The sequence below is a fragment of the Saccopteryx leptura genome, chromosome 2 (genome assembly GCF_036850995.1).
Source record: "Saccopteryx leptura isolate mSacLep1 chromosome 2, mSacLep1_pri_phased_curated, whole genome shotgun sequence".
NCBI classification, from domain to species: Eukaryota; Metazoa; Chordata; class Mammalia; order Chiroptera; family Emballonuridae; genus Saccopteryx; species Saccopteryx leptura.
The window spans coordinates 53,112,601-53,138,668 of record NC_089504.1 but is presented as its reverse complement, the minus strand read 5'-3'; the positions used below and the strand labels follow the sequence as shown (position 1 = coordinate 53,138,668).

At 38.4% G+C, this 26,068-nt stretch overlaps 1 protein-coding gene across 1 annotated transcript in view; it reads left to right on the top strand.

The window, feature by feature from the left end:
- RORB (RAR related orphan receptor B) overlaps nucleotides 1–26,068 on the top strand; it is a 192,790-nt gene that overhangs the window by 99,726 nt on the left and 66,996 nt on the right. The window lies entirely within an intron of this gene.

Here is a 26,068-nt window from a genome sequence, read left to right as displayed (position 1 = left end):
TTACATGCATGCTTGGAAAAGAATAATTCTAACTGTAATTTTCCTTTAAAATGAAACAGAGTGTTAACATTCACAGAACAGTACAGGGAGGAATCGGCAGAGCTTGGACATCTCATTAGAGAGCATCTCAAAAGCATCCTTTTCTAAAAAAATTGTCCCTGTTGGAGGTCAGACTATTCCTTGAAATCATTTGGTCCCAGTTAGATTCAATCTAAGGATTTAGCAATTTTGCAAATAGACAAGAAGAACAGAAAGTGTAATTAAGAAAGTGGGGGGCCCTGGCCGGTTGGCTCAGCGGTAGAGCGTCGGCCTGGCGTGTGGGGGACCCGGGTTCGATTCCCGGCCAGGGCACATAGGAGAAGCGCCCATTTGCTTCTCCACCCCACCCCCTCCTTCCTCTCTGTCTCTCTCTTCCCCTCCCGCAGCCAAGGATCCATTGGAGCAAGGATGGCCCGGGCGCTGGGGATGGCTCTTTGGCCTCTGCCCCAGGCGCTAGAGTGGCTCTGGTCGCGGCAGAGCGACGCCCGGAGGGGCAGAGCATCGCCCCCTCGTGGGCAGAGCGTCGCCCCTGGTGGGCGTGCCGGGTGGATCCCGGTCGGGCGCATGCGGGAGTCTGTCTGACTGTCTCTCCCTGTTTCCAGCTTCAGAAAAAAAAAAAAAAAAAAAAAAGAAAGTGGGGGATTTCAGTGATAAAATGAGAGAATTTGTGACCCTAAAGGAATTTTAACTGGGTTTCTATGTTTCTCTAATATTTCTTTCATTACTAGAAACATGACTATACAAGTCCTCCTCCATATTCACCCCCTACCCACCTGTAGACTTAAAGTTTTTTCTTCAAAACAAGGTCCCCATGGCTCAGGGTAAGAGCTCAGACCTGGACTGGATGCAAACCATGACTTTGTCACCTACTTATTATGGGATTTTGGGCAAGTCAATTTGTAACGCTCAATTTTCTCATTCTTTAAATGGTGTCAGGACCTCTCTTGCAGGACACATATGAGAATTGAAAAATCATTTATTGTATGGAATGCATCTGGCAAAGTACCCTAACTCAAAAAAAATGTTAATTTTCTTTTTCATGCCTTCCTTCCTCACCTCCATATCCATGCGACCAAATTTGAAAGGTAATGAAAAAAATCATAGGGGGAAAATATCACATGGGCTCTCACATGCCCTCTTACACATCCTACTCTCTCCTGTCTCAAGGACCTTCTGAGTTGGCCCTCTCTGCCCTTCAGATCAAACTGCGAGCCTCAGGTCCTCCTCAGAAAATACTGTCCGACTCAGAGATTAGGTTGGTTCTCCAGCTATGCATTCCCTCTTCTTTGCTGCAGTTTTCACACTTGCTATGCATTCACTCGTTGTAATGATGGGCTAAGAACATGGACTTTGCAGCAGGCTGTCTAGATTCAATTTCACCTCCGCCACCCACTACTTCTATGTCCTTGGGCAAGTTACATAATAGTTCTGTGCTTCAGTTTTTTCATCTATAACAGGAGGATAATAATATTCTCTGCCTCGCCTGACTAGGTGGTGTCACAGTGGATAGAGTGTTGGCCTGGGACACTGAGGACTCAGGTTTGAAACCCCAAGGTCTCCAGCTTGAGTGCAGGCTCATCCAGCTTCGGCACAGGATCACCAGCTTGAGTACGGGGTGACAGGCTTGAGCGTGGGATCATAGATATGACTCCAAGGTCGCTGGTTTGAACCTAAGGTCACTGGCTTGAGCAAGGGGTCACTGGCTCAGCTGGAGCCCCCCCTCCAGTCAAGGCACATATGAACAACTAAGGTGCCGCAACTATGAGTTGATGCTTCTCATCTCTCTCCCTTCCTGTTTGTTTGTTACTGTCTGTCTGTCTCTCTCTCTCTCACTTGCTAGTATATATATATATTCCCCCCACCTCAAGGAGGTATATACAGAAAGGAAGCATTTAAAATCTTACCTGGCACATAGTAAGCTCCAAGCAGTAGTAGTAATGATAGTCATAGAAGTAGTACTAGTGCTAAGTAATAGTAGTACATCGTAGTAAGAGTACCAGGAGTAGTAGCACTCTTTGTTGAAATGTAATGCACGTCTTTTTTTTACCACTCTATTCTCAGTACTAGGTTTGTGCATGGCACGTAACAGACATTCAAACATGTTTGTTGACATACGGACTACTTTTAGAGAAATTATGAGTCCTTCTAAAATGTAAATTATTTTATTAATGATATATAATATTATTTTCTATTAGTCTGGGTTATAATCTAAGAGTTGTAATGCTTGAGTCTATAGTCTGACATTAGCCAAACCTCAGTTAAAACCACATTGTGTGGCTTCAGAAAATTTACTTAGCCTTCATAATCTTTTGTTTTTTTACCTAAAGTTGAAATTATCATGAGGATTAAATAAGATAACACATATAAAATGCTAAATATATTGACTTACACACGGTAAACTCTTTCCATTTTTAGCTGTCGTGTTGAGGGACACTTCTGGCCCATGCAGCTTTGTATGCTATCTCTCACAGGTCACCAAAGGCTATTTTGTGAGAGTAAATTATTGCTCTTTGGGACTTATTTCTGTTTTCATTTTAGAAAGTTCCTCACCTGAGCAATTGGGTTATTTTAAGGGAAATTTTAGAGCCAAATGAATTTCAGCAAAATGGAGAACAATGAGGGCACCTTCTACAAAATACCAAAAAGCATTTAACTTTCTATCTGAATTGAGTTTTTGTAGAAATCAACTCTAATGTGGATTGAATTTCTAAAATTCAAATAGCCTTAGATTACCTTTAAAACGTGGTCCCACTCTTGAACTGGGGCCATGATATTCTGTACATGTGAATGAATGATTTCCCATGGTATGAGTCAGTCCGTTGAGCAGACAAACATCATGGCTTTCTCATTAGGCTCTTAAGATGAAGACTCTTAGCTTTAAAAATGTTTTAAGAGAACACAAAAGTTATGCACACTCTAGTTACAAAGAAAAGGAAACCAGGTTTATAGCAAATAATTTAATTAAAACAAAGACGTAGACAGTTTAATTTAAGGTGAGTAGCTGATTCTAAGTGGACATAGATCATAAAGTCCTGGTGACTAGTTTAATTGTTCTATTGCTCCCAGAGTGATATGGTTGAGATAATAAATAGTTGCTTTTATGGAATTTGGAATTGTTTTTCACATAGAGCATGTTTTTCTCAAAGCTGGATTTACCTAAATTCACTGACAGCTGGAAGCCAAATATATTCATATTAAATTGTTTACATCACTGAGATTCCAGCCGATAAAGTACATTTCATTTATTAATGCACAACAGGTAGAAGAGACCATAACTCCTGTACTTAACCAAATAGTTCTCTCTCACCATTTTTATTACTTAGAATGTTACAAGAAGGGGTGTGTGTGTGTATGTGTGTGTGTGTGTGTGTGTGTGTGTGTGTTGTGAGATGAGATGATGATTGATTGATTTTTGGTTTTGAAAGTGTATCATCATTTTATGTTTGTTTCCTGTCTGGTTTTGCAAATTATAAAGTGAATTACTCTCTTTAGTGGCCCAGATTTTGATAGCTCAGAAACTGACCACAACTATTCATACTCACTTTCCCTGGAACCCTCAGTCTCCTGTGTCAGCATTCATATATCCCTGAAAAATAAACAGTGGGAACGCAAAACTTCAAGAAGATAAGACAAGGGTTCACTTTATTGGTTGAGAATGTGTAGTACCTGAAGTAGAAGAAATGATTAGAAATGCAGAAATTTTAAAAAGTGATTTGCTTGTACACTAAAGTTTAGGAAGCACTGACCTGGGAAGTGTTTCACACTCTTGGCCACCTCCAACCCCACATTCTTTGTAGTATCCACGTGATATTGCTGTAGAATTTGTAGAATTTGAGAATGAGAAATAGCCAAAGGTGTTGAGAAAATGTTTCTCTTACAACTGATGGTCTAGGTAATTTATTTTAAGATTAGGTGACTTAAGGCTTTGTGAAATTGTGCAAGTAGAGGGCTCAATGGAGAAAGCAGACACTACGTGAGTGTAATCTGAGATGCCAGACCCAGGTTTTTTTTACAGTAGTAGCCAGTAATAGTCTCAAAACCCAATGGATGACAGGAGGCACTGAGACCCTATCAGGGACATAGCAAAAACCAAAATATAGGGGTGAAGAAAGATAGACAACTTGGGGCTGTTGTTAGTAATAACCCTGTGAGGAGTTTCCTGAACCTTAGGAAGGTCTTCATCATGTCTGTAGAGTGTTTCTTCAGTGAATGACAGTCAGAGCAACTTTCTACCCATGGTTTCATAAAGGGCTCTCTCTGCTTCTAACAGTGACCAAATGTAGCCTTTCAACTATCACTCACTATCTGGCAATGTCATTTCCCAGAGAGGCATCGTAAATTAAATTTAATTCAATTTAACAAATATGTGTTGATTGCATGCATCAAGCACCAATAACTATGACTCAATTTTTAAAAATTAAAGAACCTCCAAGTAACCAAAATAGGCAAAGAAGTTCTAAAGCTCATCATTCTTCTATGGAGAATAAGAACAGACCTAATTCTGAATCTATTTTTATTTATCTATTTCATTCTACTTTACACACAATCCCAGCAAGCTTGATTATATGGATTCCCTGTCCTCCATAGGAGTGAACTAGAGAGTGTTGGCACGGAAGGGACAGGACAGTTGAGGCCGTTGCTACAGGAAAATGCATTGATCCTGCCAGAACAGTAATATACTGTCCATAAATAATGGGACAGACACTTATAACTAGAAGACACAAGAGCTTAAGAAGCAATGCCACCTGGAGCCATTTTTGTGTTTTACTAAGACTTTTATGTACCTTACAGGACCTGGGCTTTGGTTTGTTATATCAGTGCAATAGATCCCTATAAGGGAGCTGAGTTTTCACATAAGGTTAAATCATGTTTAGAATAGTATTTTACAGAAAAAGGGAAATTAATTCTGCAGTGTATTTTAGAAAGCTCTCTCTGTTAAGAGCCTCCAGTAGGAAAATCATGGCATGTGAAAGAGCAGTCGCAGCACATAGGGAGAACCTGCAGAGGCTCACTCTATAGCATTCTGGATATGTGAGGCTTTTGTATGAATTTGAAAGAATAAAATTCACTCAGCTTAAGAGCAATAACTTGAAACAAGACACACTCTTTCTGATGGACCCTAATTTATATTATATCCCTTTGACATGAATGAGGCTTCTGCTCCAGCCGTATATTTTATGAACATTCCAGAACATCTGTCAGTGATACAGCTGAGGACGGAACAGCCAGCACATCCTTTTCATATTTCCACCTTCTTTTCCATGTTCTTGAGGGTTATTTCAACTAAACCTCCCAGGAAGCTCCAAACTAAAGAGCCATGACCTTTATTTGCCTGCTCTTTAAGGAATATTCAAAAAATAGGGTTATCTGAGCATAAAGTAGCATGGAAATTATATATACAATCTATGTATAATATGTATATTGATATAGTATACTTAATACAAATATATACTTCATAGTATATTATCACACATATTACTAGAGCAGTGGTTCTCAACTTTTCTAATGCCGTGATCCCACATGTTGCGGTGACCCCAAACCAAAAAATAATTTTGGTGGTTACTTCATAACTGTAATTTTGCTACAGTTATGATTCGGAATGTAAATACCTGATATGTATTATGTATTTTCCGATGGCTTTAGGCGACCCTGCCAGGGTCGCAACCCACAGGTTGAGAACTGCTATACTAGAGAGAGAGAGAAACAGAGAGTTGGGAATATACCATGAAAAAGTTCATAAAACAATACATGCTAAATGCTTAACAGTGGTTTTCCTTTGGGAAATAGAATTATTTGTTCTTTACTTTCTTCTGTATATCTCTGCATTCTATGGACTTTTTGCCAAGAACACACATATATATTTCGCATATATATAATTTTATTTACATACCAATATTTTCATCTGGAAAAAAAGAAGAAGAAAGGAAGGAGGGAAATGTGACAAAAGGTATAAAAAAGGGAGGGAGGACTGAGCGAGTTAGGGAAATGGGTTCTTAACCCATGGCTGCCATTCATCCTTCTTCTTTTTATTGTGCAGTGCTATCTTGTCATCTCCATCAACTAATCTACACACCCTGTGCCTGAAAAGTTCCTTTTTGGTAGATGGTTAAAGCCCAGAACTGAGGCTAAAGGCAGCCTGAAGCCACAAAGCCAATCTTGGGTAGAGCCAAAGATTGGGGACCCTCCACCAGTTGGGTTACTCTCCCAGTTGCATAAGGGTCTCTGTGACTTCTTCTGTTCCATATACAGTCATCCTTTTAACCAGAAGCACATGTAGGAACCAAAAGACAGTTCTTGGCTCAAAATGACAGCCACCCTGTCATGGATTGGTACAAATTAGGACAGCTGGAGAAAGAGAAGACTTTGGATACAGGCAGCCTCTCGTTCGAGAAACCTTTCCTGAAGCCTATTCATTGTTCGCCAAAGTAAGCAGGGCTTAAGTCCTTTAAAGAGGCAGTTTTATTTTTTCTCTCCTGAACATGCCCTGTTTTCATATGCTGTTTAAGACTAAGCAGCATAAAACGGGATTGACATTATGTAATTACTTGCCTTTTACACTGTGCTAACTTAATTTGCTTTTCATTTTCAGGTATTTAAGAGACCATTATTTTCCCATCAGACTTTACTGTCTGCCAATTAAGGCCTGAGATGGATGAAGTAGAGAGATACTATTGTTCGGGAAGGTCTCAGGTAGATACATTGAGAACAGCAGTTTTGTATCACTTTCCTTTTATCAAAGACAGAATTTTTTTTTTGCCAGTTTACCAATTTATAATACTCTCTGTGTGTAATATGGGGGGTTGTTTATTTATTTATTTTTTGATTCACTTACAAATAAAAATGGCATAACCATCCTATAAGTTCTAGCATTTATTGATACAAGTAAGTGTAAACTAAGTCTCCTCTCTATGGGAAAAGTAAGTTGATGGGATCAGGTTTAGAAGTTCTAGTTGTTTTGACCTCACACTTACACCCTGGGATGCAACTAAGTTACACAGAGTGTTGTGATGGGTCCATTGGTTTCACAGAGTTGGGCTGTCCCTCTGTTCTGCCAGGTAAATTTCATCAAGAACCACATCCCACAGAACCCCCTTCATTTGCATAGCTCCTGTCCAGGGAAACATGGGCTTTGAGTTGTTTTAAGTAAGGTGTGATGACCCCGGACAGAAAATGCAGGCCACTTCTCTTCTTATCCACCCTCATGTTAAATAAAAAGGGTGTGGCAATGAGGTTTTTCCACCTCGTACCTTGAAACCCAGTCATTTTCTTTTCCTTTGTGTTATTATAGAAAATGACTGTCTTTTGGAATTGCAAGAAATTGCTCAAGGTCTATGGCTGGAAAAAAAAAGCTCAAGAGAAAGGTAAAAACGTATGTCAGCTGCAGAAAGCACTTTTTAGAAAAGGGAAATAAACAAAATAAACATGAAAAGAAAAGGTCACCATAAACACTGCCAGAGAGCCTGTACCATTAAAAAATTAATAGACTGTCAGTTATAATTCAAGAGCCAAAGGGAGAGAACAGCTTGTGCATTCATTAATTACAAATATGATTATTGTGTGTCATGGCCTCTTTGTCAGAATTCATGGTTCTACTTCTGCCCTGGAAACGTAAATCCCTGGGTTTGATCAGGCAGTGGGTTACAGGTTGTTTTGATTACCCTAATCCTGGGCTTGGACACACACCGGGTCAGTGAATCCACCTCCATCTCTGTTCTGAGAGAGTAGCTCTGGAGAAGACAGGGCTGTCACCTATCAGGTTCCCTCTGAATTAACCCTAAACGCACTCCCAGTTTGCAGCTACAATCCCTGCACAGTTACTGAACCTCATGCCTGTAATTAGATAACCAGTAGCCACATGCAACTTTCTAAATTTAAATTTAAGGTAATTAAAATTAAGTTGAATTTAAAGCAGTTTCTTATTTACACAAGTGGTCAACAGTCATGTGGCTAGTGGCTACCATATTGAATGTTGCGGATGTAGATTATTCCTATTGTCAAAGAAAGCTCTATCGGACAACGCTGGAGAATTAGAAGCTCTTGTTTTCTTGGAATCCCCAACCCTAAGGAAAAACCTTCCAGGGGTCCCCAAACTTTTTACACAGGGGGTCAGTTCACCATCCCTCAGACCGTTGGAGGGCCGCCACATACAGTTCTCTTCTCACTGACCACCAGTGAAAGAAGTGCCCCTTCCGGAAGTGTGGTGGGGGCCAGATAAATGGCCTCAGGGGGCCGTAGTTTGGGGACGCCTGCGACGTTCAGCAGTAGTATCCAAACTTGAGCATGTATAAGAATCACCTGGAGAGTTGCTTAAACAGATTGCAGGGTCCCACCCGCAGAATGCCTGACTCAGATTTATGCGGAATCCAATTTGTGTTTCTAATAAGTTCCCAGGTGCTGTGGATGCTCCCTGTCACAGGACCACATTCTAGGAACCACTGTTCTGCGGGAAGTAGGAGTAATACCAGTATAAGTTCAGGGCTACAAATATCAAGCCTTGACTCTGTAGCTGAATAGGAGTAGAATCTAGCACTGTGCTATCTAATGCAGTAGCCACTGGCCACATGTGGCTAGTAAGCACTAGAAAAATGCACCTAAGGAACTGAATTTTAATACTATTTAATTTTAATAAATTATAATTTAAGTATTAAAGCAGTGTAAAATATTTTTCCATTAATTAGTGTTATATTGTTATGGGCCACCTGTGTTAGGCTTACTCACTGGTTTACCTGCTGCATGCCTGTTGCCTGATTAGTGCATGAGCACGTGGCCACACCACGTGTGTATTACGGCCTATATAAGGCTATGGGTACTTGTGCTCAGGAAGATTGCAGATGCGCAGATTGCCTGCCCGCCCACCACTGTGAGGGGCCATATTGTTGTTTGTTTGCCCGAGAGGCAGTTTACCCTGCCTGTGTGCTTCTCTGCCATTGTGAGACTGTATTAAACGGAATAGTCCAACCCTTTCCTGCTCCATAGTTTCTCTACGGTCCGCCCAAATCCAGTGTGAACTTGCCTGGCCTCAGCCACTGGCATTATAATTGTTTTGGCAGGACTATATTTCACTTGAACCGATTAAATTTTTGGTTTAATTAATATCGAAAATTTAATATCAAAATTGAGATATAAGTGTAAGGTATACATCAAATTTTAAAGATTTAGTATGAAAAAGAATATAAAGTAACTCATTACTAATCTTTATGTTAATTACATGCTGAAATGATAATATTTGATATATATATTAGATTAAACAAAACATCTAATTGCAACTAATATTTTTACTTGTTTCTTTTACTTTTTTTAATATGGCTACTAGAAAATTATAAACTACATATGTGGTTTTCATTATATTTCTCTTGGACTAAGAGAATCTAGAACTTAACTTTCACTCTCTTGACCAGTCCATTTCCCATCAGTCAGTCAGGGTCCAGGGTTTGTAGGGAGGAGTGATAGAATAGAGATCTCTAAAGGCTATATGAGACTATAATAGTCTCTGATTCTTACCAGACAAAATGCTAGGAGAAAACTTGTCTTTTTTCCTCTGCTTTTTATCAAAACATTGGACAAAACTGCCAACATTTCCCTTTGAAGGCCATGACAACCCACTCTTCACCAGCAGTTTAGAGAAAAAGATGATTAAGTCGCACTAAGCCACAGAGGACTACATGTCGGTGCCACATACCAATAACACACTTTTCTAATTAGGCTGCTCTTTTTAAACATATCCCTACATAACTAAATGAGAATGGACTTGTTTTTGTTGTGTGTAGTAAAACACTGGGCTCTGGCTCCAAACATTCTTTCCATCAGACACAAAAATGCTATGAATTGAAATGCCAACAATTACTCAATGGCCTCCAAGGTTAAAATATATATATAAAATTTACTTATACCACATACAAATGAAGTTTTTAAAAGTTAAAACAATATACCCATGTTTATAGCAACATTATTCACTATGGTCAAAAGGTGGAAGTGACCCAAGTATCTATCTCTGGGTGATTGTATAAAGAAAATGTAGAATACTATTTAGCCTTAAAAAATAAGGAAATTTTGACACACTCTGTAATATAGATGGATCTTATAGACATTATGCCAAGTGAAATAAGCCAGTCACAAAAGGACAATGCTGTATGCTTCCACTTATAAAGGTACCTAGAGTGGTCAGATTAAGAGGTACAGAAAGAATAGTGGTTTCCAGAGACTTGAGGGATGGGGGAATGGGAAGGTAGAAAAATTTCAGACACAAGGCAGCCCGGAAATGAAATATTCTCAGACTTTTGGAGGCATTCTTAGTCAAATTGTGGAAACAACTATTTATCTGCAGATTAAGGTCATATTATAAAGTGAATTAAGGTAAATCACCTTGTTCACCACAGAGATGCTTAGATCATCTTGCCAAAAGGATGTAGAAACCTTACCAAAGTCCTTTCTGAGGGCAGTGGGTATACCTTAGGCCATGCAGCCCATTATTTTATATCATCCTCTGAGCCACGGCCGGTCCCAAATCTGTCATTTGGTGCAACATGAGCTAAGGGTCTCATGCTGGCTGTTGTATAGTTGTTCTTCATGAGACAGACTCAGATATGAAGGCAATAAATAATTTCAGTGACTTTGTAGGGTACATAATGTCAAATTACTATGCTGTATACCTGAAACTTATATAATAATGTATATCAACTATATTTTAATTTTAAAAAGATAGATTTCAAAGATGAATTTCAGAGGCAGAAACATTAATTAATTGAAATATTTTATTGAAGTACAATCCTTACTTTATCAATACATTATCTTCTGCATTGACTATAACTCTATCATTCATCCAGTGCAGAACTAAAAGAGGGCAAATTTTACCAAAATCATGGGAAACCTGAAGACTATTTCTACCTAGAGCTGAGCAGATTTCCCTTTAAAATCATAATTTTCTAATAATTCTGGTAATTTTTATTCCACAAACACAAAACATATGAAGCAAAAACTTATGTTAAGTAACAAGTAGAAGCCAATCTGGAATAATTTCTTTTGTAGGAATTTAAACAAAGTAAATAGAAATGTGCATTTTATAATTTAAAAGAAAGAATCTTAGAAACAACTTAAATATTCATTTACAATGAAATTGAATAAATTAAGGCAAACTACATGAGGAAGCATTACATATCTATTAAAAGTAACATTTCTTTGAAAATATTTTAAAAACTTTTTTATTTTTATTTATCTATTTAATTTTTTATTACTTTTAAATTGAATTTATAGGGGAGGGGAATAAATCAGGGCAACACTGGAATCTATGTAAACATAATAAATTAAATATAAATAAATAAATAGATAAATTGAATTTATTGGGTGACATTGGTTAATAAAATTATATAGGTTTCAGGTGTACCACTCTATAATACACCATCTGTATATTGTATTTTGTGTTTACCATCCCCAGTCAAGTCTCCTTCCATCACCGTTTATCCCCCCATACTCTCTTCCACTTCCCCACTCCCAATTTTTATTTTAAATTTTAACTTAGAGGGATCCAGGATGGCAGTGGAATAGGTGGATGTTATACTCACTTCCTCCCAGAACCAAACTCAAGTTAAATTTTAATTTAATTTTGCATAGGGAATATTTGAATAATATATATATATAATATTAATTAGTTCTAAAGGTATTTACTTAAATGTTTCCCTCTCACCTCAAATCATCTGCCCAGAGACAAACAGTGTTGTCAGTTTCCTGTTTATCATATCAGAGATATTTTATACATATCCAAATTCTAACATTTGTGAATAAATGTTTGGGTTTTTTTTTAAGATGCTCGTAATATATTTGTAGTTTTAAAAAAGATTACTACTCAACTCTAAGTATCTCATTTCTTAATGTAAAGCTTCCTATGAGATTTCCAAAATACTCATTACAAAAGAAGGACTTATATCTATGACATTGCCAGAAACTGTATTTGCCCACTTGTCTATAGAAAACTTTAGATTAAGAGCAAAAGAAATAAAGAGTTGTAGCCATGTGGTCACTTACACCCCAAACTCCTAATAACTTACTGTAATTTGGTGGGTGAGTGGGAGTGAATTAGTTTTCCTTTTTCTAAGCCTAGACTATAGTCATTAGAAGACTACACCTACTATAAATGGGCAGAACAAGCCAAGTAACCCCCCCTCCAGTCTTGTCACAAGTTACAGTGAGAAGGAAGAACCACATTCTCACTTTAAAAGCAAGACTACACGTTGAATTTAGCTTAGCTCAGGTTAGCTCATGTTTTCCACCCCCAACAACTCTTCCTGCTCTTCACGCTGAGGCCAGGTGCCTAGCTCTATCATCATGGTGCATCTAACCGCCAACTTGACCCTTCATCAATACGCTTAGAGGAAACCCTCAGTGTGCTAAGAAGGAACATCTCAAGCCTTGAAGAGCAACCCTCACCCGCTGTCTCCCTGGCAGAATGAAATATTGTCCACGTGGCATTTTTGCTGAAATGTGCTTTTCCCCAGATTAAAATTATAAGATATAAATTTTGTTACAGAAAATAGTTCTTGAACTTCTGGATCTGGTACATAACCACTCAATAATTTTTCAAAGAGATACCTAAATGAATGAACTCTGTATTGTTGTTTCAAAGAATATTTTTTAAAGATGCATGTATGATGCGTTGCAGCACTGCATAATTAAACAAAAACAGTGCAGGTGGCAGTTCTGGTGGTGAGAAAAGACCGTTCAGAGTTGTGCTTGAGAAAGGTTGGATGCAACATTTGGTCCTAATGCACTGATGATGACAATACACACAATGACAAGTGGTGTTCTACCCTTTGTGCTGACCTTCCTAACAGATTGTCATGTCCCTAAACCATTTTGTCTGAACTGAGCCATACACACAGAGTAAACAAAAAAAAATGAACGATTCTTGAATTTCATAGCACCTTTTTTTTTCCTGAAGAACTCCACTGTTTGTTTAGTCAGCAATTCTTTCCCCTATATCTGGTTATTTAATACCTTTCCTTCTGTTTTGTCAAGAAATTCTTCACTATGTAAATTGGTTTCATTTATAACTGGCAAACACATTTGAATTTTAAAACGTGCACAGAAATGTACATAAAAATGTGCCATATAAAGAATTGTTATTTATAACTCTTATTGCTGTTATAATTTGTATAAGAATAATAATGTTTATAATGTACTCTCAAAGAAATAGGCAACTGTAGGCTGGATAACACCAGGGAGTAGAAATGAGGATGTGCCCAGGCAGTCAGTGTGTATTTGATAAGAATTTATTGCTGAATTAACTGGTATGTTTAATTTTCCCTGTCATGAAATGATAGGTAGTAAGAACCAGCTTGGGAGATGAGGGCCCCCTGGAGGTAGAAACGCACATGGTAAAGGGGAGAGCTTTTCTTGGCATATGATAATGTCAACTCTTATATAAGAGCTCTAGGTATTCATTCCCAAAACATTGCATCCCTTGTGGTGGGACTCTGGGAGGAGTCTCAGCCTCCAGAGATGAGGAAAATGCAGGAATCCTGTACACCGAAGGTTGTGGCTCTTCGCTGGCATAGTGCAGCTTGCTTAATTATGGAGTGGGTAGTTTTCTTGCTTAATGATGACCACCATATGCTGATAACATTCTGTGTGCCAAGCATGGGCCAGTTATCTCACACGGGATTTCATTTTATTCTTTTGACAACCCTGTGAGATAAGAATCATCACACCAGTTTGATACGTAAGGAAACTGAGATGCAGGGAGATTGATCATCTTGACTAGGGATGCATCTCTTGACTGGACTTAAACATGAGCACAGGTCCAAAGCCCATGACGCAAACCCGTGTTTCTCAAATTGGTATCCCCAGTTCACTGGGATGCTTATAAATTCCTCCAGGCCAGCCACTAATTAAATACTGCAAGTCCTGCCTGACCAGTAGGAGCACAGTGGACAGAGCAATGACTCAGAGTGCCAAAATTGCAGGTTTCAAACCTGAGGTCACCAGCTCAAGCCTGGGATCACTGGCTCAATGCCGGGGTTGCCACTTGGATCCCTGGTCTAGGCACGTATGACAAGCAATCAATATATGCACAGCTAAAGTGGAGCAACAAGTTGATGCCTCTCTCTCTCTCTCTCTTTCTCTCTCTCTCTCTCATCTTTCTTCTCTCTCTCTCCCTCTCAAAAAAAAATTACAAGCTCTTGTTTTTCATTCTTATCCTAGAAAAATAACAATTCTGTGGAGTTTCATTTTCACATACGATTAACAACAAATTCACTAGTAATTCACTTAGTCGACTGCAAGGTATTAGTGAAATAGTTTACTGATGTCTAATTTATTTTTCTATGAAGAATTCAGACTATCCTATTGTAAATTTGCTACTTTACATATGGAAATGCAGTGATAGCTAGAAACCCACTAAAAAGTGGGCATGGTTGGAGTAGGAGCACTGTAAGGTCTTTGCCGTGCTTAAGAGTGCTATAATTTTAAAAGGATGAGCACTACTATCATAACCATTATACCACAATGGAAGAGAAAGAAGGCTGTCTAAGTCCATTCAGGTTGATATAACAAAATACCATAGACTGGGAGGCTTATAAGCAGCAGAAATTTATTTCTAGAAGCTGGAAGTCTGAGATCAAGGTGCCAGCAGGGTTCTGAGGGTTCTGATGAGGTCATCCTTCTGTGTTGCAGACTGCCAACTTTTTATTGTGTCCTTATATGGTAGAAGGAGAGAACTATCTAGCTCTCTGGCCTCTCTTTATAAGAACACTAATTCTATTCACAATAGCTCCATCCTTATGACCTAATTACCTCCTAAGGGACCCAACTCCTAATACTATCACATTAGAGGTTAGAGTTTTAACATATAAATTTTGGGAAAACACAAAGCCCTCATTGCAAAGAGCTCATTATAAAGAGTTTATTCCATTCCATATTAACAAAACAGAGCATGCAATGGGAACTTAAGCACAAAATGTTAATTTGTTCTCCTCATATTTCTATAATGTACATAGAACAAGATCCTTTCAAAATACACCCTTTCATTATTTTCTAAGCTAATCATCTAGAATCTCAAAGGAGGCCAGACATATCCAATGCTGATGATTAGCTTTTCCTTAATTCTCATGTGCATTTATTTTTTGAGTAAATATTATTTGAATCCTTTTCTGAGGTATCCTAAAGATTGTGTCTTTTTCATACCCTAAGCAATATAAACTTCTCAGCAAGGTGATTTTGTCTCTCTTCAGAAAATCAGAATAAGCACTTTTCTGAAACATACCTAAGGCGGCTGCTCCTCCAACACATCACCCATCAATTGCCTTTAGCAAACAAGAGATAATTTTTAGATTCTGAGCATTAACTATTCTTGGACCCATTAGTTGCACGGGCATGGGCAAATTGGGTTATTCACTCTATGAGTGTTTCTGTCAGAGTCAAAGATACATATTATCCTTTATTTATTGAAATGTTCCTGCTGCATTCATGCTTGACTCATCTAAAAAAAATTTCAGCTGATGGGATACAGTTCTTAATTTTCAATTATAATACAATAATTTAATGTTTATTCCTCCAGATCATCCAATTACTATTTGTTAGTAAGTGTAGTGATATTAAATAGCAACTATTTCTACCTGGCAATTATATCTCAGTGCAAATGGGAAAGATGCCTAAGTAAGGAAAGCAATCTTTTAAGTCTTTGACATTTATCACTGAAAATTCCCCAGGCTTTGTTGACCTCCAAAGCAGCAATATTTTGATCATTTTTTTTGAGTGGTTCGAAAATAATTTTAATTTACCACTTAACAGTGCTTAAGAACACCTAATAAGTATTAGGAAGAAAAAACAAAGTATAAATAAAATGGAAGGGCTGGTGCTACTACGTTCACTAAACTGTACCCACATTCAGCATTTTACCCCTTGTTCTGACAAAATAAGGTAAGCCTACGGGTTTTCTATAGGAACCCTTTCATCATAGGACACAAAGGGAGAGATCATGATAAACAGGTGTTTCTCTCTGTTCTTTCTTTCTTTCTTTCTTTCTTTCTTTCTTTCTTTCTTTCTTTCTTTCTTTCTTTCTTTCTTTCTTTCTTCAGGAAAACCACAATTTAAATCTTTCCTTCGGTCCTCGAGTTACTTACAGTCAGCATGAAGTATAGCAAAGGTACTAATGATAATAAGTAAAAATAGCAATAATAAAATGCCAACCCAGTCTCTGTCATGTTTAAAAGGCAAAAAGAGAAAATAAGTGACTTTTTTTCAGACACACAGATTTATGACAGGTAATCAGATTTCATGAGGGTTAAGAGAACCATAGATCGACTTTAGAAGCAAAAGCTCATGGTAATGTTTGTTGGTAAGTGACCCCCAGGAGGGACATGCTGTAGATATTTAACCCCAACCACAGTGGCACGCTCTATTTGACACAGTATGGGCAGTCTGCCCACCACAACCCTCCCCAGACTGCCCCTGGCGAGGAGATAACCCAGTATCTGTCCGCTCCATAGAAACAGAGAGGGAAATGCTTGCATAATGTGTATTTTGTCCTTGTTCGCAGGGACCATCTAGCCCTGCTGAAACCACAGGGGCTAGGAACACAGGCTTTCGGGACTTCTCAAGTAGATGAAGGAAACCTTACTACTCAGTTAAAAAAAATGTGTTTCTTGAAGCATTAAATGTCTCTCACTTTTGTGAACAAGTCTATATATTTTGTATCTAATTTAGAGTATGGTCTTAAATGCCAAAACAGACATAATCAAAGCCATTGTTCTCAGGCTTTAGCAGTCATTAGAATCAGCTGCGGGGCTTATTAAAATACAGATTACTGTCATGTTCGCTCCTAGTGTTTCTGAACCACACCTCAGTAGATCTGAGGTGGGCCGGAGAATTCTCATTATCTAAGCAGCAGGCAGAGCAGGTCATGATACTGGTGTTGCTAGTCTGTGGACCACAGACTGAGATCGCCACTGTAGATTCCATTCGTTAGCCCCTGTTGCGCCTCAGTTTCTTCACCAGTTACTTGAGAGTACAAACACCTCCCTCCCAGAGTTGTGAGAAATAAATGAGGTAATGCCTTAAAGCTTTTAACACAGAGTCTGGCACATACTAAGTTCTCAATCCTGCTACTGCTGTTTAATTCTGTGAACCTTACAGGATTCTGCAAATGAAAACAGTAAATGGCTTGATGTATTTGCTTTGATTGCTTCTCAGAATTTTCTGCTTCTGACTAGATTAAAAGAAACTCCTTTTTTTAAATTTTGAGTTAGAAATAAAAAGATTTTGTTCTTCAGGAATGCTAAATCTACATTGAGTTTGGCAACATGTGATTTGCTTATGTGGTTTTACATTCTCCATTTGTTTCCCACTCTGCTCAGTAAAATTTTCAGTACTTTGGTTGGCTGTAAGATGCTGTAAGATGTCCCAGGGTGAGCGAGGGAAAAAACGTGCCCAGTTCTACCCTGTAAGATACTTCAGAGACAGATTTCTTTCTACTAATGCAAACTCGGCCTGCACACAGAGATAATGCTGCCATTCTTGGACTTTCGACACTTTTAAGTAAATTTACTGTATCTGGTTGTTAAGGTGTCTCTTGGTGAATATGTTCCTTAGAAGATACAAGATGAGAAACTCAATTATTTTATTGAGTTTGTTTAGTACTAATGACTCTACCTGAATTCTTTCTGACAGAATAGCCTGGTTCTCATTAAAATAGGATATGTTGTTGGTGCCTTTATACAGAAAGAAAAAGATAAATTTTAATTAACAGCAATAAATGACACAGCCTAGAGATCTAGGGTTTAAAAATCACTGATGTTGCAGGTAAGGGGGGTGATAAAGAGTGATGAAGGGAGACTTGACTTGGGGTGGTGAATGCGCAGTGCAGTGCACAGATGTTTTATGGAATAGCATACCTGTATTATTCAATGGTACATTTGAATTGGTTAACTTGATTAACCAATAAAGTCAATTTTAAAATAAATTAAAAAATTTGAAAATAGTGATAATTTTAATAGTGACCTACAAAAAATCACTGATGTTACAAAAGAGAAGTTATTATTTTTATTTGATTGCCACAAAGGAAGAAGACCAGGCTTTTGAGAAGTAGAAATAGTTTTGCTGGAAAATTCTGAGCTGGCATGGGTGAAGCCCATGTAAGAGCATGTAATCATATATACTGCTCACAAAAATTAGGGGACATTTCAAAAATGAATATGAAGTGATAAAAAAAGAAGCATTTGACTTTTTTTTTAATTAAACAGGAATATCAGAAAAGCAAACAAGTCAAAGAAAGTTGGTTGATTATGCAAATGAGATGCAAAACCAACTTTAATTTCATTGGTGAAAATGCACTATACAAAAGGCTGAAAGTACTGGAGTATCGGAACGTTCCCAGGTGCAGTAGTTTATAGTCCTGTGTCCTGGATTAACATAATCAAAGTTTATCACATATTCAACATCCTGTGTTATAACACATGCTAAATCACTGCTGTCTCCCATGGTCCCAGATAATAGTGGTCTTATTACACAAGCTTATAAAGGACCTTATCTGAAGCCAACTTCCAAGTCAAGATACCTTGGCAAACATTTTTATGGCTTCGATCGCATTGCATAGTTTTAATAGTGGTATCTCCTCCACTTAGGAGATTGACTTTCAAAGTGGAAGGAGGCACAAGAGTGTGTAATGCAGAGCTGAAGTTCACCTTCAAATAGACGGTTATGAGGGTGAAGCTTGCCACTTTTAGAAAGCAGAATTCTTCGGATGACTGATATAGTGGGGATTACAAATCCTTTCGTCTTTGATGGCAATCTTTGAGATTCCTGGCAAAATGAAAAGCTTCCAGAAGATTAGAAATAACTAAAATGCCCCACATTCAAAAACAAAGAAATAGGAATTTCGTATGGATATATTACATATGTGTACATAATATACATATATAAACACATGCAGTATAGTCAATAGCAAGACTTTAGAATGAATTGGAGACTAGAACCATAGGACTAGGAAGGTAAATGGGTATCACTGGCATCATTTTGGGCACAACAAAAATTAGGTAATGACAAACTAATTCCAAGCATTTTTGATAGTGTTTATTATACTGATAGAACTAATGGAACAATGGAGACATAGTACTTTTATTTCAGCAAGGTTTATGGACATAATATAGACATGCGGGCTAGATGACATCTTAACTGATCAGAAAGAGAATATAATAATGAAATTGGTTGTCTTGCAAAGTGCTAAATGAGGACCAGGAAGATCTCTTACTCTTCTTACACAGTAGACTTACATACAGATAATAGTGGTCTTATTGTACACAGGCCTATGAAGGACCTTAGAGGAAGGTATTGAACTCAGTTACTAGAATATTGTATGCACTCAACAAACATGTATTTGCTGAATGAACAAATGTCAAATTTAACAAGTGACTAGATTTCAACAGTTTCTTAATATTTAAGTCTTAACTCATAAATAGCTTATTTTTTCTGCATAACTAAATATTATTCAGTCAAATAGTGTTTACTGAATATCAAAAGAAATTAAAGGCAAGACAACAGAGACAATAAAAATCAGTAGTTTCTGGGGGAAGTGGGAGAGGAGGAGATGAATAGACAGAGCACAGAGGATTTTTATGGGAGTGAAAATATTCTATATAATGCTATAATGATTAATATATGTCCATTATACATTTGTCCAAACCACCAAGAGAGAACCCTAACATGAACTATGTACTTTGGATGATTATGATGTGTCAATGTAAGCTCATGCTTGTTTATAAAGTGTACCATTCTGGTGAGTCATGATGATAATGGGAGAGGCTGTACATGGTGTGAGCAGGACTTCTGTGGAAAGTCTCTATCTTTCTATTTCATTGTAAAACTGCTTTAAAAAGTGAAGTATTTAAAAATATTTAGCACTTTTTAATGTAAGTAAAAACTGTTCTCCCAAAACTACCTTACATATTTTATCAAACTCACAACTTATATAAGGGAAGGAATCTATTTTACGTGATATTGAGAAGTTATTCCTGTTAATTTTCTTAAAGTTTAAAACTTATGTTAGAAAGAAGCTTTAGGAATGTGTTAGTAAATCTTGAACCAAGATTTCTGCCATTTGAATTTTGGGTTATGTTACTAATGTCAACCAATAAGAAAGTTACTAGTCTCTTTGTTTTCCATTTTATTGTCTGTATAACTTTCCCTTGAGTGGAAAATAAGCAGGAGCACTGTTAAGAAAAATGCTTGTCAATCTAAATGGCTGTTTTGTTTTGTTTCTGAAGTGAGAAGTGGGGAGGCAGAGAGACAGAGTCCCACATGCCCCTGACCGGGATCTACTTGGCAAGCCCGGTAGGGGGTAATGCTCTGCCCATCTGAGGAGTTGCTCCTGTTGCATCCAGAGCCATTCAAATGCCTGAGGCAGAGGCCATGGAGCCATCTTTATCTATCTTTATATATCAAGGATAGCTGACATTTCCTGAATATGTATTGTCTTAATCTGTTCAGACTTATATAATAAAGTAGCCTAGACTGGGTTGCTTATAATCAAACAAACAAACAAAACTTTTTCTCATAGTTCTGGAGACTGGAAGTCCAAAGCAAGGTGCCAGTCTGGTCAGGTTCTGGTGAGAGCCCTCTTCTAGGTTGCAGACTGCTGACTTTTCATTGTATCCTCATTTGGTGAAATGCAATTGAGAGAGCTTTCTGGGGTCCTTTCATAAAGGCACTAATTCTATTCATGATTACTCCACCCTCATGACCTAATCACTTCCTACAGGCCCATCTCTTAATACCATAACATTAGAAGTTAAGATCTCAACATATAAATTTTGAGGGACATAAACATTTAGTTCATAACATTTGCCATTTCCAGATACTGATCTCAGTGTTTTATTTGCTTTTTTATTTTATTTTTCAAATGACATAACAAAACTCTATAAGTATGACTGTTACCTCCATTTCACAGGAGCAGAAACTGAGGCACAGAGGAGTTTCTTTGCTCTACTCATATAGTTGTTAAATAGTAAAGCCTGAATTTGTATCTAGGCACTGAAACTTTAGAAAAAAGAGTTACAAACTGGGGTCCATTTTGCTCCCCACCCCCGGAGCATATTTGGTAATATTTAGAAAACTTTTTGGTTTTCACAACTTGGGTGGGTGGATAGCAGTGATATTGTTCCAAGTGGATAGAGGCCAATGATGTTTACAATGCACATAACAGTTCCCCAGAAAAAAAAGTTATCTAACCCCAAATATCAATAATGGCAAGAATGAAAAACTCTGTTCTAGAACCTATATTTTAACATTTCTCTGTACTATCCCACCATAAAATTGGGGCAATATCATGGAAATAATAAATATGATATCTATAATAACTAATGATTAATTCTTTTTTTTAAGTGAGAGGAGGGGAGATAGAGAGACAGACTCCCTCATGTGCCCTGACCATTATCCACAAATCAACCCTCATCTGGGGCCAATGCTCAAATCAACCAAGCTATCCTTAGCACCTGGGGCTGATGCTTGGACCAACCAAGCCACTGGCTGTGAGAGGGGAAGGGAAAGGCAGGAAGGGGGAAAAAAGGGGAAGAGAAGCAGACAATTACTTCTCATGTGTACTCTGCCCTAGGATCAAACCTGGAACATCGCATGTCAGCCCAACACTCTTATCTACTGTGCCAACTGGCCAGGGCCTGATGATTAATTCTTATATACATTTTATCACATATCTCTTTTTTATGACAATATTGATTTTAATATATAACAACAATATATACATTTTTCTGTACATCAGAATTATTGGTATCTTCTATAAAATAAAAATCCCTGGTCTTGTAAAAATTCTAACTGAATTGGTCTATCAGATTCTTGGTAATCTGATATTTTAAAATCACACTTTAAATTCTTCAACACTTCTATCAGGTCAGTTTTGCAAATGATAAAACTGAGGCATCAGAAGATTAAATATTTGTCTAATCCACACACCCATTGCGTGAGAGCTGCCAGTTAGCTCTAGCTCCTCCTGATTGGAAAACCCACATGGTAAACCAGTGGCTCTAAATGATGAGTGTGCATCAGAATCATCAGAGGGTAGACTGCTGGATACCACACACACATACACACAGAGAGAGAGAGAGAGAGAGAGAGAGAGAGATCAGGTTCTGACTCAGGAGGCCTTGGGCAAGGCCCAGGAATTTACATCCCTAACAAGTTCCCAGGTGATGCTGCTGACCCAGTTGTGCTGGGGAACTACACTTTGAGAACCACAGTGCTGAACAGGGATAGTTTCTTATAAAACCAAGCTATGTCTCTTTTATGACACTTCTTTGTTTAAGAAGCTTCATCTCTCATTTACCTCTCCTTCCTAATATTAGGAGATTTTTTAAAAGAACTTTTTAGTCACATTAGCTTAATGTTTGTGCAGTCTAAGTACCACGCTGGTGTGACGAGTGTAGAGGAGCCACCACCTACAGTGGAACGGGGTCAAGGGAGAGTCATCTGGGGGAGCAATCAACTCCCTCTTGCCTTTAATAATAACACTCCTAACCAGAGAAAAACAAATCTACCAACTGGATTGGGAAAGACCTCAGCCAATGGGACAATAGTCCAAAGTGACAATGAAATGCCAAACAAAGGGGATAAAAGGAAAAGCAGTTGATGAAGGGAAAACAAGAAATAGAAGTTTTTTGTTCTAGCCTCCTTGCTCCTATACTAGGAACCAATTATAATTAAACAAAGAGCAAAAATAGGAAAGAGCTTTTTTTCCTTAACCTCCTCTCATCTCCATTAAGTAGCAGCAAACAAATAAGCCTACACACCCCAAAGATAAGCAATCAAAGTGAAACACAGAGGAAATGGAGGGAGTAGGTGGTGAGACTTGTCTATGGTCCCCAGTGCTGTGCTCAGTCAGCAGATATGCCCTTACCTACTGATCAACTCCATGCATTTCACTGCCTTTTGGTGCTAGACACTGGGAGACACACATAGAGGGCTTTATCCCTAAGGAGCTTAGAGTCAAGGTGAAAGGTAAGCATATAAAGAGGATTAATGAAGAACACCAGGACCAAATGAGTGGTGGGGACACAGGAGCGCAGGGTAATCACTGTGGATGGAGTGGTCAGGGATGCTTTGCGGAGGTGGTAGGAGGCGAGCTGGTCAGATGTGCGTAGTTGGAGCACAGTGGAGCGAGGCCTTCAGGATGACCAAAGAGGAGAGGGATGTGAAGGGGAAAAAACAGAGAAGGGAGGATTTGGGGGCAAAATTTGAAGGTAGATGGATGCCTCTGGCCCTGGATCATAGGATGAGTACCTAAAGACAGAGCTGACCTAGGCTGAAAAACCAGGCCAAGGAGATTAGGTTATCCTATGAATCACGAAGAGCTGAGTTTTTAAGAGGGAAAGTGATATGATAAAACTGTAACTCTAGAGAAATCCCAACTATTTCTTCCTTCTTTCCTGACCATATTGTCTCTTATACAGACTGGGTCCCAACCCAGTGCATGTGCTCCAGTCCCAATCCTGCCCCTTGTTTCTGGGGAAACAAGCATTCTCCGTGCATCGGGATGTCAGTGAGTCTGTTCTGATGTCTTGGAAATCACTTCCTTTGGCCAGAGCAGGAGCTGGATATTTTTCAAGGCTTAGGAGGCATAAAAGATATAACTTTCTAAGCCTGAGATGTGGCTTTCAGCACCCTAAGAATTGTGTCTATAAATTCTCATGCCATACAAGTTAGTATTTAATATCATTTCAATAATTCACAGAGAACAATTCTGTCTACTCATTTAAACTATAACACATGAAGTATTTGGTATCACCCAAGTCTGCTTACTTTCTGACCAAAAAGAGGGTTTTTTGTTTGTTTGTTTGTTTGTTTGTATTTTTCTGAAGTTGGAAACGGGGAGGCAGTCAGACAGACTCCCACATGCGCCCAACCGGGATCCACCCGGCATGCCCACCAGGGGGCAATGTTCTGCCCATCTGGGGCATGGCTCTGTTGCAACCAAGCCATTCTAGCACCTGAGGCAGAGGCCATGGAGCCATCCTCAGCGCCCGGGCCAACTTTGCTCCAATGGAGCCTTGGCTGCAGGAGGGGAAGAGAGAGAGAGAGAGGAAGGAGAGGGGGAGGGGTGGAGAAGCAGATGGGCACTTCTCCTGTGTGCCCTGGCCGGGAATTGAACCTGGGACTCCTGCAAGCCAGGCCAATGCTCTACCATTAAGCCAACTGGCCAGGGCCCAAAAAGAGTTTTTAAATGACTTTCCCATTCCTCACTTCCAAAAGGTCTTCTAAAACCATTATTTTTTCTAGTATTATACATAAAACTGACAATTACAATGAAATAATTTAAGTGGAATTAGATTTACAGGTTTTTAAGACATATGGACTATTGAGCTCCATAATACTTATTTCTCATTGCTTAGTATTTGTAGTATTATTAATTTGTTAATCAATTGTACTCGTTGAAGAAACAAATGATAACCAGAGTCAACAGCCAAAATGCATGTGTTGGAGATAAGCAAAGGTAGGCAGTTTCATTTTTAAATATATTTACTGAATTTTCAATATGTACCAGGCTCTGTGCTAAAGACTTTCACATTTACTCCTCACACAATTCTAGTGGGTAGGCGTTACAATCTTATCTTAGAGATATGAAACCTGAGGCACAGAAAATGTTACGTAACCTACCCAAGAACTCTAAACCAGATGTTTTAATTTGAAGGCCAAGGTTCTTTCCTCAAGCTTTTCCCAAATTTACCTATCACAGCAAACACCTGTGTGCCTTTTATTATAGCTTTCCACGCCCCTCCTCAGAAGTGTTTGACTCAGTTATTGGTGGGAGCACGAATCTACATTTAAAAACATGTCTCTGGTGATTCTGAGAGACATCCCAATAATCTTCAGTCCTGGTTGCCCATTAGAATCACTTTAGAAATGTTTTGAAACCCCAGATACCTTGGCCCTACACCAAATGAATCAGTGGAAGGTAAGAGAGAAATCTCTGGGCATCAGTATTTTTAAATTCTCCAGGTTATTTCAATGGGCATCCTTTGGACTCAGCTCTACAATGCTGACATAATACTTGATGGGTTTACCCATCCTCCTCTAATCATGTCTCCACCCCTTGCTTTTGTTCTCATCAAAAAGCAGCTTCTGTCTCTCTCTAAAATCAATTAATAAGTAAAAAAAAAAGTTCTAATACAATGTGAGCCAGGAAAAGGGAAGATGTTTAAGAGACAAAAGTAACAGAAGGGAAGGAGATCAAGAAATCATTTGTGACAAGGGATTAGTGAAAAGAAAATAAGGGCTGTCAAAGGTGGTAGAGAGGAGAGGGTAAAGAGAAAGATTTGAGGTTTAGCCTCAAAACAATTTAGCAAGTCTAAGCAAAAGTTAAATAAAGCTAACACTCATGTGAGTAGTTTGCTCTCCCATAAAGGTCATGCACTTTTCTATGGAAGTCAAAGCAATTTTTACATATTCATGTGTTTATCCTTCCTAGTGACAGGTATTCAGGATCAGGAATTGCTGTTTGTGTGTCTTCATCATTCTTATTTTATAAGTGCAAGCCCTGAGGCATGCTGGGAGAATAAAGTCACTTTAGACCTCAGGGTTGGGACCCGGTGGCCCATCTATATAGTATGAAGTCCCAAACTTATTCCTAGGCTTTGTTGCCACTGCAGCTGTAAGGCAAGCTTATTTTCTTTGACTTTAAAATACAGGTACTTGTGTTCATTGACAACTTTGATCCAATATTTGGAAGGACAGAATGTGATAATACTTTTATGCTATCCATCATCCCTAGACCTCAACAGAAGGTCCAAAATAAATGGAGCAAACTCATCCTGAAGGATATTAATGTTATATATTTAAAATCACAGAGATGACTCTGTTACATGGCATATGCTTATTCCAACAAGATGAAAATAACGGAGAATTGAAGTGCAGAAATTATATCATATATATACAATTCTGGGGTGAGATGGAGGGGAGTGATGTTTTTAAACTGCTGATTATGATTTAACAAATGCTGCATTCTTTCATGAATAAGTAGTATCAAAGAGCAAAACCA